The sequence below is a fragment of the Lutra lutra genome, chromosome 1 (assembly GCF_902655055.1).
Source record: "Lutra lutra chromosome 1, mLutLut1.2, whole genome shotgun sequence".
Lineage (NCBI taxonomy): Eukaryota > Metazoa > Chordata > Mammalia > Carnivora > Mustelidae > Lutra > Lutra lutra.
In genome coordinates, this window is record NC_062278.1 from 135,252,818 (window position 1) to 135,268,830 (window position 16,013).

The window sequence follows — 16,013 nt, forward strand, 5'->3', positions numbered from 1 at the left end:
ATAAAAAACCCAAAAGAGAAAGAATGAGAACCTAGCAATTAAAAAGAGGGACTTAGGTGCTTATCAACCAATGACAATTTATGAACCTATTTGTATTCTGAATACAACAATACAACTTGACTACAAGTTGTTTGAGTAAACAAACTGAAGAAGTTTATGAGACAATGGAAAATTTAAACACTGGTAAATATTTGATGTTAAAGATTTATTATTTAAATGTGATAATGATAGTGTTGCTATGTTCTTCAAATAATCTTTGTATATTAGAGATGCACACTGAAACTTTTCACATATGAACTGATATGACACTGGGTTTTCCTTCAAAAAACTACATGTGTTGTTGAAATGGGTGAAGTTTTAGATTAAACAAGATTGGCCAAGAGTTAACATTACTGAATCTAGACGATTGGTTCACGAAGGTTCATTGTATTGTCCTCTTTACCTTTATAAATATTTGAAATTTTCCAAAATAAAAAGTTTTTTAAAAAAGTCCTCTGAGAACCCAGTGTTTAAGAGCAATGAATCCATTTTCTTCCAAATAACACACCTTAGGTCCATCACACCAAGTAACAGCATCTATGTTAATTAGAAGTCATGTCTATAAAGCAATGCTAGGTATTTAGAACTCTGTGTGAGAGACACCATGTGATACTAAAAATATAATGGGTTCTCAGAAGGTCCAAGTGTTTCTGTTGTTTTGGTTTAGGTTTTTAACAATTCCTTGTATCATTGTTATCTCTGATGCTTAGGAAAATTTTAAGTAACATGTGACTAGTTCTCTTCTTGTTCTCCAAACATGTATCCTCATTCACTCAATCATTCAGTACTCTTCAGCCGGGAGAGTTTTATGAGAGGTCCTGGTGTTAGGGAGAGGGTGCAGCTAGTCAGAAGAAGTCTCCAGCCCTGCTGCCCATGACTGTCAACATGCATGCCCAGATGCTGACCACACCAGGGAACAATAGAGGGCTGTAACAGAGGTCTGCAAAAGGGAGAGGCCCAGTTGCTTTGCCTCTAGTGGGATACTGGGGGAGAAATCTCAGAAGAGGAGGTGTTAGATCATGCTAAGATGCTGCTTCAGGGAAATAACAGAATTGGGGTTTACTTATTTTGGAGAAAAGTTGTAACCTGATGCTTTTCACTTTCCAAAAATTCTTTCACTTTCCAAAAATTCTTTCACTTTCAAATACCCAAAGCTTCTCAGCTCCTTCCTCCACTGACACGAAAGATACAGATCAGTGGTTCCCAAAGTGTGGTTCCTGGACCAGTTGCATTGCCATCCCCTGGGAACCTTTAGCAATGCAAATGCTCCAGCCCCACCTTGGACCTACTGAATCTGAAACTTGAAACTCGAGCTGGGCCAGTAATTTAACAAACCCTCCTGGTGATGCTGATGCTCACTCAAGTATGGGAGCCACTGGTTTAGAGAAGAGCAGTAAGGGTTCCAGAAACGCAGTTTAAAGAAGGAAAGGGAGCCTGCTCTTTTCTCCAAGTTAAAAAAAAAAAAAAAAGATTATAGGAGAAATTTTGAAAGAATCAAAGGTAGAAAAATAGTTTAGCTTGGCTGAGGGCCTGACAGTGGTGGTTGTGGAGAGACCAGTGCTCCACAGAGAGAACCACAAATGTCAGGCTAGGCAGCTGCCATCTACCACCCAGCAGGAAGTGCAGACTAGAGAAGTCTAAGGCCCCCAGTCTCCTCTAAGATAACAGTCCTCAGCTAGAGATACCACAATACCTAAATATAAAAACTATCCTCTGAAATTGAGGGTGTGGAACACAAGGTATATGGGTAATAAAACTGGTAGAATTTTTGTAAAAGCGGGTTTGTTTCTCTTCATCTTTTTCATATGGCTATTAGAAAATTTAAAATAACCTATGTAGTTCACATGGATGGCTTGCATTCTATTTCTATCAGTCAGTACTGGTCTCTAAGGTGTATATAATATGGAGGATGGCTATGTGACCATTTTTTCTCTAGCTCTGAGCAGGAGAGTGGGTGTCCAGAACCACAAGTTGTCATATCTTATTTATGTGTCATTTGTGTTTATACTATGAAGATGGCTCAATGGTACTAGCCATACAAATCATGTAGCAAACATTTTTTATATCCTTGTTCACAAAGCAGGTTTTTAATTCTAGAAAATAGACTTTCTTATTGGGAGAACATGCATTCATTGTAAAAAACTAGAACGTATAACAATATGTGCCAATAATAGCCACTCCCACTTTCCCAATCTTGACTGTTTCAGACGTAGTCAATTAACCAGGACATTTTTTTTTTGCCTCTACTGACCCCAGACACAGCATTAATGTCCTTATCAACAGAATGCTATAAAGGAGCTATGTAGCAAAACTAGGTCTGCCTGACTCCAAAGGTCAAGTTCCTTCATTATACCATTCAAGTTCCCATTTAATAACATGTGCACATTCATCATTGTCTTCCTAAATCTAGCCAATAAATGGTCATTCTGATTTATGTATCAGTTTCTTATGAATTTGGTTGGCACAAGTTCATTCCTCAGGTATCAAATACATTTTCATATGCTGGCAAACTTGAATCTCTGACCTTACTAAGAGGCAGCCCCTAGATTAGGAATGGCCTGTACAGAGCATGTGCCCTCAACTCTCTTCTCTCTTAACCATGACAGACATTGTTAGTCAATTGCAATACTCTTTTCTATTGAGCCTAGACATAGTCTCAAAGTCCTTTTTGACACAGTGACCCAGGGAGGTCCTGCCGCTCGACCCATAAGACTCCAATGATTGCTAGCCTGGATGGATAATGAGTTCACAAAATGAATTTTCTTTGTGTCCTGCTGGCTTTCCTCATGTAAAAACTTGGCTCCACACCCTTCTTTTCTTTTTTCCAGAAGAGTAGATAGGTTCTAACCAGCACAATCCCTTGTGGTGGCCCTGGGAAAGCCCTGGGAAAGAGGGCTTTCAGGAATTCAATACTCATTAGGATGGGAGAATTCATAGAACATGTTTTGTTTGGTTGTTTGTTTTGTTTTGTTTTGTTTTGGTGTTTTTTGCTTTTCCAGAGACAAACTCCCAAGGTTTATAGATAGTTTTCTTGAAGTTCTACTACTATAACTGATTTAGATCTCACCAGGAAGTTTCTGTATGGACTTCACAACAATAATAGTAATAATAGTTCCTAGATCACAATTATTTGGGTTGCAAATAACACATATATTTCTATAGTGAGAATGTTGATACTGCAGCTAATTCAAGAAACTTAGGTACGCAACCAGAAGGCAAGTTTATCATCAATGAGTGGCATAACAAAAAGGAGGATGTCTCAGAGGAAGTGACACTGGCAACATTTTCATATTAAAGGAACTCTCAAGGGTATTTCACCATAAGCTTAAAGGATAAAATGTTGGAAGCAGACCTAAAGTTAGAATGGATATGACAATTTGCCAAGGCAGACGAAAGACACTCTGAAGGTAAGTGCTGTTCAAACTACTCTTGATAGAATTCTTCAAAGAAATAAAACATTTAATGTTTCTAATGTTTTAAATAACACTCTTTGTAAATGTAACTTTTCCTATTTTTAAAATGTCCCTATGCGTTTGTAAATGAAAGTTTACAATATTTTGGAAAGAAGATATTATGGAGCAGTGGTCATTTTTCCTGGTAATTATCAAGATTGCTTTGTACACTGTCAGCTTGCCTGGTCATTTTTGTGTTCCTGCACTAGCATGCAAAGTGAGGACGGCCTGTATACAGGTAGAATAAGAAGAAATTCAAAATGATGGGATTGTACTAATGCCTTGGCAATGTAAGTCTATTTTAAAGTATAACTAGAGTCTGAAAAAAAAAAAGGTGCAATAATATTGTAGACACATCTGCCAATGCAAACCAATAATCCACATATGTATTTCAAAGGTGTGTGATACATTTGAGACAGAGATCACCTGGGTATTCATTTGCCTGGTGTGGAGGAAGACTGTAAGAAGAAAGGGATTAAAAACAGGTGTGAATCTCCATATCATGTCTCATCCTCAGAAAACATGGCAGCTGCTGTCAAACCATCTTAACATTTGCTTCCTTAAAGAAGAAGTCTGCAACAATTAGAAAACCATCAGCTGCAGGTGCGTTGGGACTTCAGCCCCCCCCACCCCCCCCCCACCCCACCCCCGCCCCTTGCTGGGCATTTCTCTTGGCTCTCCTTTTACTTGCATATTGGCTCTATTTCAGGCTGGCAACAAATGGTGACAGCTGTACCGGGCATCACATCCAAATGCCACGTTGTCCAGAGGCAGATAGGGGCTGTCTCTTCTACAGTCTACTTCTCAGGAGGAAAGAAATGCCCTCCATCCTGTCGGCCACAACGGACTCCACACAACCTAGTCAGGGTTCAGGATAGAAAACTAAAGCTACTCTACGTATTCTGGATTGGAGGGGCTTAACATAGAATTTGGGGGCATACGCAACTCCTGGGAGAGCCAGGGAAGCAGACTTCAGAAACTCTATCCTTAAAGATCAGAGGAGTTGACCCCGAATAACCTTAGCCTCAAACACCTAAGTGTGTAATTCCTCAAATTTGTGCTAGGAAGCTGCTGGGACTCTCTCATCTGCCCACCTATACAGCTACAATCATCTCTAGAGGAATAACAGCACCCTCTTTGCAAATCCTGAGCTGAGTTCCTCTTGTGAGCAATGGCCCGGAACAGGACAGAGAACAGTGATTCTGGATAGCATGGGTCCTAGACTTAGAGGGGAATAGTGGTCCATGTTGAAAGCAGACAATCCAGCATACCCACCCTAAAGTAGCTCCAGCAAAGGGGAATGGTCCACTGAGATTGATTGAGGACCATTAGGCTTTCCCTTTGATCCTGCAGGTAGGGTAAAGTCACTCTCAACATGTTGCTTGGGGGAGGATTGAAACCCACCCGCCTCCCTCGCAAATCAGTGTTTGATGAGCAAGGAAAGTAAGGAAACACTGTTGGTTAGACAACCAGTGGTGCCTGTTCCATGCTGGGTCTCAACATAATCATAATTTTCTTTGCAAATAAACATATTTGTTACCAAAGTAGCTCGCCGTATATATATATTTTAATGCTGTATAACATTCACTATACATACCTATTATTACCCACAAGGTACAATCTCCTACGAGCAGTTCAAATTCCAGGCTAAATTGTAAAATTATAGTCAGCTAAACATTGATAATGTACAGTGCTACTGCATTCAGTAAAAAGTTGAAGTTCCTTTTAGAAAATGCCCCCATTAGCTCTCTCTTTCAGATAACTGGCCAGATTCATTTGTCTGCTGCTTCTTTATATGGCTTACCAGCAATGCCCTGAGCATCTCCCAGAGTTAATGAACATTATTTGCATGGTTCAAATTTATAAGATTACAAGCCATCCCACCCCCCCACACACCTTCCTGCTGCCCTTCTTCCTACTTCTTCCTAATCCCCGTTTGGCTGTTGCTTCACATCCCATTTAACACCATTCCAGTTTCCTCAGAGACTGTGGGACCCATTTTCCCCTGGGAGAAGGGAAGCTGGCGGCTGTGAATCCATTTGGGGGCCGAGGAAAGAATGCAAATGTCAAGGATGCTAATTTCTGATCTTCTCGCCAGGGTTCTTTACAGTAAATCCTTTTTATAAGAAAGCCCTGAAGATGAGCCTTGGTGAGGTGAGGGGGGGGGGGGGGAGGGATGTATCAGCAAAGTTATGTATGTGCAGGTTCCAGGGAGTGGCTTCTGTTCTAGAAGGGCCCCACAGCTCAGCGTTTCCTCCCACATGCCTCCTCGAATATGCAATCTGCATATGTATTTATAACTCTGCAGTAAAAAAGTGAACTTTATTAGCAGAGATAACTGTCATAATTCAAGCAACTGCACTCTGCAGAGCAACCAGAGACTATAGGCACCAGGATTATATATGTTCAGTCAAGTCATGTGCAAGTGCAGGGGAATTATGAGTCACTAATTGGGCATAAACCAGGAAGGAGGAAGGACTAGAATTGATTGTCCCTGTGATGGACTCTGGGGGTCCAGAGAACATGCCCAAAAGGTTTCTTCTAGAGAATTGTTAGATCCCAGGGAGATACCGAGAGAGGGTAGTGACTTTACCATGCATTTTGGCATCTACCCATTCTAGTAGCAGCCCTCAATAAACGTTTGTTGACTGAATGAGTGAATGCAATGTTGTCCCTGGCAATGAACAATAGCTCCTGAATTGTTCTATGTGTGTGTACGTCTTCCCCTCCTTCCTAGTCAAACATTTATTCTAACCCAGTGGAGCCACAGCTGTGCCGTTGAAGAGCCGTATCCACAATCACTATTAGCCAAGTGAGGCTCTCAGCCAGTGGTTCTCAGCCTTGGCTGCACGTTAGAATCACTTGGGGGATGTTTGAAAGCCCAATGCTCAGGCCTAACCTCAGATCAGTTAAAATCAGAATTTCTGGAGCCGAGGCATCAGACTTCCGAGACTGAGAACCACTGCTCTAAGGTAACATGGATACCTAAGCCAGAGCTTAGGTATCGAAAGACCTAGAAGCTGTCCCTCAGCATAAAAATGTGCCACAGCCACCCTCCCTGAGGCCCAGAGTGCAGATAGAAGAGAAAGAATACTCTCCTGCAACTTAGGAATTTGAGGAGGGGAGGGTGCATCCCGTGTCTTGGGAATACATAACACTTCAAACAAAATGATGCCACGCTGCCGAGTGTGATGGGAAGCTATCCGAGGGCTCCCCCCGCCCTCCTTACTGACCTTTCTCCAGCTTTCCCAGAAGCTCTGGGGCCCTCTGCGTGCTGCCCAGGGGTCCCAGCGTCCTCTCTGGCGACCTCATCCGGAGAGGAGAGGTAGGTAGCTGTTGTTTGGGTTTGTAGACTCGTTGGGGGAGGGGCGGCTGAGCTGGCACCAAGGTAGAGGAGCTGTGACTCAGGGGAAATTCAAAGTTGCTACAAGCTGCAGAAGTGTGTGTCAGTGGGAGGTGAGAAAGGCAAACAGAGGGCTGAAAACCGTGCCAGGAACCTGCCTAGTGGATAATCAAAACTTGACTATAAATAACTAATGAAAAGATGAACGCGTTAGGGAAATTATTTGGTAAAGCAGCACACAGGCAAACCGAGTGCTTCCCTTGAGCAAAAGGTCAAGCTGCTTCAGAAGGCCAAGCGAAAATGCAGAACACCTGTCTGGTGGTCGTGCTTCTACATCAACAATTGGTTCAGAGAACTGAATGCTACCCTCACAGACGTCAAAAACAAAAAAACGAAAAAACAAAACAAAACGAAAAACAACGCCCAACATCTTAACCGTGTAACGGAAGTCTTTCTAAAATAGATTATATTCTCCCCAGAGATGGTGAACAGAGTGCGTAGTCATATATTGGCTTTTGGTAGTCCAGGAAACCGAGCCCCAATTTCCTTCTAAAGATTTACTTATTTATTTGGGGGGGGGGGTAGGAGCAGAGGAAGAGAGAGGGAGAGAGAATCCTCAAGCAGCTCCCTGCTGAGCACAGAGTCCGACATGGGGATCTTGATCGCAGGACCCTGAGATCCTGACCTGAGCTGAAATCAAGACTCAGACACTTCACTGACTAAGCCACCCAGGCGCCCCTCAGAGTTCCTTCTGAGCCACCCTTCTCACTCAGTCTGGGCTGAGGAGTAGAGCATGAGACATAGGCTTAACGCCATCAGAGTGTTTTGTTTCTCCTGGCTAGAGGTCAGGGGCTCTAGTGCATGGGCTTTGTGACAACTATTCCCTTTGCTTTGAGCCCTTTCTGGCACTCATGCTCTCAGCTATGTTTTGAATAGATCCAATTACTGCAAGTCTGGCCTCTATCTAAGGAAGAATATGGAAATGAATGTATTATTATTTCTTTTAGTATTCTTAGAATTCATTTTGGTTTTTGAATATTTTCAAAAGATTTATAGAACTGTTACTATCCCACGACCTGAAAATACACTATGGAAAAAGAGCTCAGGAAAGTCGTCTAAAATAATCCACACCTAGTTCCAGTCTCAGTTCTTGAAATATTTTGTGTACAACCCTATCCTGCTTTGGTCCCCTAAACATGGCAATATTGACATATCCAGAGTGGCATAGTCAAAGTAAAACAAAACAGCGTACCATTTATCCCGCCAGCAGTTTTGTGAGACTCCTGTCATTATAGACCTTTAAGAGGAAAAGTGTGCATTGTGGAAGATTTTGTATAAAACCCCGTGTACCTGACTCAGTTGTGAAACTCCCCCAGGCCTGATGGTTTAGAATCGTGGGTGAAATGAAGCTCACTAATGGATCAAGTTCCTGCACTTGGTTCATTGCTGAGCTAGTAAAGGGAGGTGGGATCCTGTCAGAAGCTACCACATCAAGAAGTGACAAGGCGAGAGGAAACAGCCAAATCATTCCCAGCTGCAGAGACATTAAGTGTGGGGAAGACAGCCCTGTAAGCCTCACTAGGCCCTGTTCTGAGGGCCTCATTCTTATTACCCAGAACGACAACTGAGGTTCACACTTTGTCTTATTAGGAAAAGTCTACAATTATGGCCACGTGGCTTTTTTCCAAGGCAGGAAACTGCGCAGTACACTTCAGAAAGCTTTACATCAAAGAATGGTTAAGTATGGACATTGTAAATGGCAAATTTGAATTATCTGGGAAAATATGCAGATTCCTCAATTACGACAAAGAGGATGGAAACATTTAAAGGAGGAGAGCAAGCTTTCACTTCCAGTTGTGTTAATAACTAACTATGCGGTCAGGAACTCAGTTTCCTTATTTTTATTTTTTTATTATTTATTTATTTATTTGACAGACAGAGATCACAAGTAGGCAGAGAGGCAGGCAGAGAGAGAGGGGGAAGCAGGCTCTCTGCCAAGCAGAGAGCCCAATGCGGGGCTCGATCCCAGGACCCTGAGATCATGACCTGAGCCGAAGGCAGAGGCTTAACCCACTGAGCCACCCAGGCGCCCCAGTTTCCTTATTTTTAAACTATACTGCCTCGTATGGTAGCCACTTGCTATATATAGCCATTTAACTTTAAATAAAAAATAAATAAGATAAAACATTCAGTTCCTCAGACACATTTCAAGTACCCAACAGCACAGTGTGGTGAGTGGCTATCTTATCTGACAGCGTGAATACAGAACATGTCCATTATCAACGAACGTTTCGGTCTACCCTCATCTAGACCCTAAGGAGAAAATATGTTTCATCTCTTAATGCCCCTGCCTATTGATTGCTAATGGTAATAGAACACATCTCTGTAGAAGAGATGTTTCTAGTAATAGAAACACCTCTGAGTTTCCGCTCAGGCAGTGAGCCTTCCCTGCCCTCTCTGAGAACTGCTCCCCATTCCAAAGGAGCGGGCACTGTCACTTCCTTTTAGATTAGGGCTGATGGGACCAGGTGGGGTCACCTGACCCAAGCACAGTAAGTTAGAGTTTCTCCTTTCAGAATTCAATGCCGAGATTCAGATAGTCACTGTTGGAGGCTGGTAATTGGAAGAAGTAAACATGGGTGCTAGGAGTGGCCGCATGACCTCAAGGAGACTGGAGAGGCCAAGAAAGCCTGACTGCAGAGAGCAAAAGTGAAACAAACAGGCAGAAACATGCAGAGATACGGGACAGAGTCCTGCTTGCATTTCTGGTTCCTGGTTCCTGAGGCCTCGCTGCATTCTTGAGCTTGACTATTTTATGATAGCCTAGTATATTTCTATGAATTTCCTCCTTATTTGCTCAAGGTGGCTCAAGTTGGTTTCTATTACTTGTGACTGAAAAGCCTTATCTAAAGCAGTAGTAGTTTCTGAGAACGGAGAACTCCAAAGCTCCATTCAGACCCAGCAGAAGAATGTAGTGATGGATTGATGATGTCTGCCACGGGCACAAGTCAGGGAAGTTGAGGCATCTATGCTAAATGTTTGCCACTCCTGATCAGTCTCCAAAATGATCTTCAGTTCTCAAATTCTTTTGTTTTTCTGGTGACTCTTAGATTTTGTTGTTGTTGTTGTTGTTGTTGTTGTTGTTTTCCTGATAATGCTTGATGAGTAACATGTTTTTGTTTCATTCACTGATGTTTACTATTAACTGTTTTCACTGGTGAAATAAAGTATCATGACATTTTAAGACCTTAGAGAGATAATAAATTGGAGCTATTAAGCATCAAAGTCTTCAAGTTTTACATAAAATGTGTGCTCTAAATTCAGCAAGCTTTCAGCAAAATGTGACTTTTAGTAATGCTGGCCAAATTGCCTAAAGCCAGTATCCTCTGGATGTTCTTTGAAAATTACTACAAGGCTAGACTAAAAATCTAAATGATGTCAAATTTATCAAGGTAGTCATGTACAGTCCATCTAAAATAGCTCCTTATCTGAAGAAATTTAACCAAGATTTGCTTATGTAATAATTATAATGTTCTTTGTTTGATCCAGTGAGCTGTAGTTTTTCCCCATGGGACAGTTTTGATCAAATATATGAAAACTGAGGCAGGAGATTAACCGAAAAAAGACTCTTAAGGTGTGGGGCCACAGGCAACAGTGGTAAGAATACAGAGACAGGGTTATGTAACTAGCCAGGGGGACCTCAAGACTGCAACCAGAGGTACCAGTTGAAAATGTGTTGTCAAAATGCACACAGATATGAGAGGTCAGAAAGCAAGGGAATAAATCAAAATCACTTAGGGTCTGCATGGGAAAGACCTTGTTTGCTTGCTTAAGACCAGGTTGGTGTGAATGGAAGAATTAGAAATGTAGCAATGCTTTCTTCTACACAGCAAGGCTTTACCAAGAGGCCTCCAATGAAACATCCTCCCTCCATAACCATTGTGATGGATAGATCCTAATATGGCTCCATTTTTAAAAAGATTATTTATTTATCTGACAAAGAAATTGCAAGTAGGCAGAAGTAGGCAGAGAGGCAGGCGGGGGGGGGAGCAGGCTCCCTGCTGAGCAGAGAGCCTGATGGGGGGCTCGATTCCAGGACCTGGGATCATGACCTGAGCCGAAGGCAGAGGCTTAACCCACTGAGCCACCCTGGTGCCCCTATGGCTCCATTCTTATGCCCTGTATAATCTCTTCCCTTTGAGTGTGGGTGGGACTAGTAACTCACCCTAGAATATGGCAAGTGTGTCACTCTGATGATTATATTATTATATGTCACTCTCGTGATTAAGTTAATACATACATATATATAGCTCTGTCTTGCTAGCACGCACTACAGAGACTCCAATAGGCCTTGGAAGAGTAAGATGCCATGCCACAAAAGGGCCTAGGAAGGCGTCCACATGGTAAGAAACTTTGAGTGGCCAATATTTGCGACAGCAGCCCCCACTGACAGTCTGAAAACAGCCCCTAGTCCTACAACTACAAGGAGATCAATTCTACCAACAGCCTGAAGGATCCTAGAAGCAGATCTTTCCCCAGTTAAGCCTCTGATGAGAACACAGCCTCTGCCAACACCTGGATGACAGCTTTATAAGACTCTGAGCTTAGCTGTGCTTGGACTTCTGACCTACAGAAAGTATGAGAAAAAAAGTATATAGTATATTAAGCTTCTAAGTTTTTGGTGAATTGTTATGCACTGACAAAAAACTAATACACTTATTTTCTTAAAAGATTTTATTTATTTATTTGACAGAGATCACAAGTAGGCAGAGAGGCAGGCAGAGAGAGGGGAGGAAGCAGGCTCCCTGCTGAGCAGAGAGCTTGATGTGGGGCTGGATCCCAGGACCCTGGGATCGTGACCTAAGCCGAAGGGAGAGACTTTAACCCGCCGAGCCACCCAGGCACCCCACTAATACACTCATTTTGACCATGGTCTCTCACGGCAGTTCTCAAGGCTTTCTTTTAGCTGCAGAGACCTATGCTTAAGCAAAAGCATATATGGAAGCCCAATACATAATACAAATAAAAGTAGACTTGCTTCACTTTTAGCCAGGTAGAAGTCACGGAAGCTCTTATCAGCTGGGCTCTCCTGGCTTAGTGGTGACCCAAGAGGAAACTCTGAAAAGAACATTCTGAAAACCAGAAGACAAATTGAAGAGAGAGCAATACTGCTGAAATCACACACACTGAGCTTTCCCTGCGTCCCTATCCTGTCCTCCACTTCCCACCAGCTTCTCCTGGAGCACTTTCTTAATAAATTGCTTTGCACATTAATCCTCATTTCAATGTCTGTTTCTGGGGAACCCCACTTGAGACATGAGAATTTCCTGAGAGGCTATATGAGCAACTGAGATATCTTAACATCTCTGGGGCTCAGCATTTATAAGTCCCTTGTTGGTCACATTCCAATGTGGGCTCTAGTACTTTGTCTGGTCCTCACATTAATTCTTATTACATGTGTAATTAGTGCATATTCTAATTAGGTATGTAATTTAAAACTTCTAGTAGCCATATTTTGAAAATTAAGTTTAATAACATTTTATTGAACAAAGTAGATATTATTTTAACATATCACTAGCATTAAAAATATCTTTTATGTTATCTTTTAATACTTCATCTTTGGAACCCAGTTTTGCACATTTTTTATACATAGAGCACCTCTCAATTTGGATGCTAGGTTTTCATTGGAATTCTAGATTTTATAAAATTTACAACTTGAGAAAATGTAGATTTACACACCCAAGTTGTTACAAACATGCTTAATAGTTCTCCAATAATTGAAGAAAAATACTAATTTTTTAAATTAAAATTAAGTGAAATTATTCAGTTTTTCAGTTGCATGAGCCCAATTTCGAGTGTTCAGCAGTCACATGTAGCTAGTGGTTACCATTTTGGGCAACACAGCTCTAGGCCCACATCCCTCTCCCTTAGACTTGGCTCTGGGGCCTCCATGGGTTGCTGGGAGTGGGGAGGAGATGCCAGTGTAAGTCACATTGGGCTGGTGTTGAGATGGTGTTTGGTGAGCCTTCAAGATCCTGAACACAGAAACCTCGTCCTGCCATTCACTTAGAGAGCACTGTTTTAGGTCCGTTTTCCAGGGAGCAGAGCGTGAGAGAGTTTTAGGTGCACACAATTTATTGAGGGGTGCCCTGGAAAGAAACTTGTAAGGGAGTAAGGGAAGCATGACAGGCAGAGGAATGGGCTGGTCAGGGATGTGGTCTCAGGTAAATTCCTGCCTTGGTCCATGCTGTGTGGACTCTGCAATGTAAAGTGCATTACAGACTTATCCCACCTTGAAGCAAGGGGACCTGGCTTTATAGCCCCATATCCATCAGTCGTTGGTTTCTTGGGTGAGAGAGGGGATGACATATCCCCAAATTTTCTAGGTAAGATGGCTCATCCAATAGCAATTGTTCAAAGATGGTCATGAGTAGAAGCTTCCAGCTCTTGCACTTGCAGCAGCTGGGAGATGCATGTGCAGGCTAGTGAAGGAGATCTGGAGAGGTCTCTGATAACCCAGAGCCTCCTAAATATACAGAAGGCCAGGCCAGGACCAGACATGATTACCTCTAGCCTCAAACCCCAGTGTGGAATCATAGTGAGCAGGGCTGGTCTCTGGAGCCATGAGGGCTCCCTTGCATAGAGAATTGAGGTCTACAATCCTAACAAGTCAGACATTCTCATTGGCCCTTTCTTCCTGGGTCAACATTGAATCTCAGCCTTCTGCATCACACTTTTTGGATGGCAAAGAAAAGTGAGAAGAAGGAAAAGCAAAGAGACTGGATCCCCTAGAGGAGATGTAAACCCTAACACTGTGGCCCAGTATGAAGGCTTGTTCTTCATTCATTCCACTAAGGAATATTTAGTTAATGCCTATGCCTGGCCAGGTGTCATGTGAGGTTGTGAAGGCAAATTCCAAGGACCATTTCCAAGGCCATTTGAGTAACGGCAACATGACTAAAATAAGTGCTGCTGTGGGTTTTTGGTATCCAAATGTAGGGACAGATCAAGAGAGGTGGGGTTTGGGGAAGGCAGGGATGAGTGTAGTAGAGTCTAGGCCAGCAGGGAGTGCTGAGAAGTATAGCAACAGGCCCCAGCGAGTCTGCCAGGGACTCCAAGGAAAGAGTTGAGGTCAGTCTGGGGCACTGGCCCAGTGCAGATTCTGAGTAAGCAAGTTAAGGTCAGCTTTCAGAAGCCCAGGCCAAGGAGAAGGGCTCAGGCTGATGGAACTGGGCACAGAGGCATGAGAGTGCCAGGTGCTGGGTAAAGATGATGAGGTATTTAGCACTTAAGACTTACCAGGCACTTTAAATACATTTACTCCCCACAATAACCTTGCAAGGTAAGTATGAGGTTCAGAAAGTTTAAAACAGTGCTTCTCACACTTTAATGAGCCTATGAATCACCTGAGGATCATGTTACAATACAGATTCTGATTCAACAGGTCTGGGGTGGGGCCCAAGGTTGAACATTACTTCTTCTTCTTCTTCTTTTTTTTTTTTAAATTTATTTATACAAGGAGAAAGAGAGAGAGAACACACAAGCAGCCAGAGCGGCAGGCAAAGAGAGGGGGAGAAACAGGCTCCTTGCTCCTTGTTGAGCAGGGAGCCTGATGCGAGACTCGGTGTCAGGACACTGGGATCATGACCTGAGCTGAAGGCAGATGTTTAACTAATGAGCCACCCAGGTGCCCCTCGAGATTGAGAATTTCTTTTTTTTTTTTTTTAAGATTTTATTTATTTATTTGACAGACAGAGATCACAAGTGGGCAGAGAGGCAGGCAGAGAGAGAGGGGGAAGCAGGCTCCCTGCTGAGTAGAGATCCCGATGTGGGGCTCGATCCCAGAACCCTGAGATCATGACCTGAGCCAAAGGCAGAAGCTTTAACCCACTGAGCCACCCAGGTGCCCCGAGATTGAGAATTTCTAACAAGTTCCAGGTAATGCTAATACTGCTGGTTCACACGCCATACTTTGAGTATCAAGATGTTAAAACCCTTACCCCAAAGTCAATGCTTTTATTATTATGAAGGGAAAGGCAGACAATGAAAGGCAGGAAAACAAAAGTAGTAAGAGTTTAATTTTCAAAAAAACACAATCATGGCCCTGGGCCCTAGCTGGTGGCTGTCTGCCTCCTGGGTGTGTGCCCAGGGAGGTGTGCTGCCCCGAGGAGGGGAGTGGTCCACTCCGGATGGTGGGGGAAGTAGGCGAACTCCTCTAGGGGTTCTCCTGGGGTGACTTACTCATTTCAGTGCATCTGATCCAGTGTATTTTAGTCATTGTTCATACTTGGTTTAATGATCAGGGAATTTGGATAATACGTTGAAATCCCTTTTCATGAGGTACTTTTGAGCTATTAGTCTCAAAATGAAACCAAATCAACTTCTCAGAAGTTTTCTTAACTTTTTTTTTTTTTAAATAATTTGTACTTTATCTAAGACCTTTATTCAAGGTCACATGGCCAGCAAGGGAGTAGAACCAAGGTCTGAACTGAGGCAGAGAAACATCTATCTTCTACACTAGAAAGGGCACATTGCAATGTTTGCAAAAACAAAAGCTAAAGCATGTATGAGGATTTCTCCAGCTCTGTTCTAGAGTCATGGTGACCGTGAAGACTGTAAAGGGCTTGGGTTATTGTTCTCATATGGAAGGAAGGGCTTCCCCCGGCTACCAAATGGGTGGATGGTAAATAAGTCCTCTTAAAATCACCTGCTGGGCCCAGCCAGCACTGTGTCTGAGGGGATCTGACATTCACACTTCGGTGAAGGGCCAGCTCTCACACACTCCTATCCCAGTCTGTCCTTTCTTGTTCTTCGCCGACTCACCCTTGCTCAGCCGACATGCACACTTGGGCGCCTGAATCAGAGTCCCAGCATGAAATCAACTTCACGCAGATGGTACAACTGAAAAGACTTGAAGGAGGGAACTGCTTACAGAGGTGAAGGGAACCCACGGGGTGTTGAGGCAAACCCAGAGACGAGTGGGAAGCCGTTACCACCCTTGTAAGCTGGCCAGGGGCAAGGGGCAAAGAGAGTCTTACTAGAGGCTGTGTGAGCTGGAGTCATGGAGAAACTGGAGCTGTGGAGGGGCACAGCCAGGGCCATACAAGTGCAAAGCTGAATCTTGTCTCCTCCCACTCTCCAGTCTCCTGCAGGTGTTTCTCCTTACCAAGTCCAATCAG

At 43.1% G+C, this 16,013-nt stretch overlaps 1 long non-coding RNA gene across 1 annotated transcript in view; it reads left to right on the forward strand.

Annotated features, from left to right (window-relative positions):
- Positions 1–16,013, forward strand: part of LOC125104718 (uncharacterized) — a 47,904-nt gene that overhangs the window by 15,249 nt on the left and 16,642 nt on the right. The window contains exons 4-6 of the long non-coding RNA XR_007128716.1: positions 3,337–3,781; positions 4,009–4,094; positions 4,201–6,816. This is a non-coding gene — a long non-coding RNA (uncharacterized LOC125104718). The remainder of the gene's footprint in view (positions 1–3,336; positions 3,782–4,008; positions 4,095–4,200; positions 6,817–16,013) is intronic.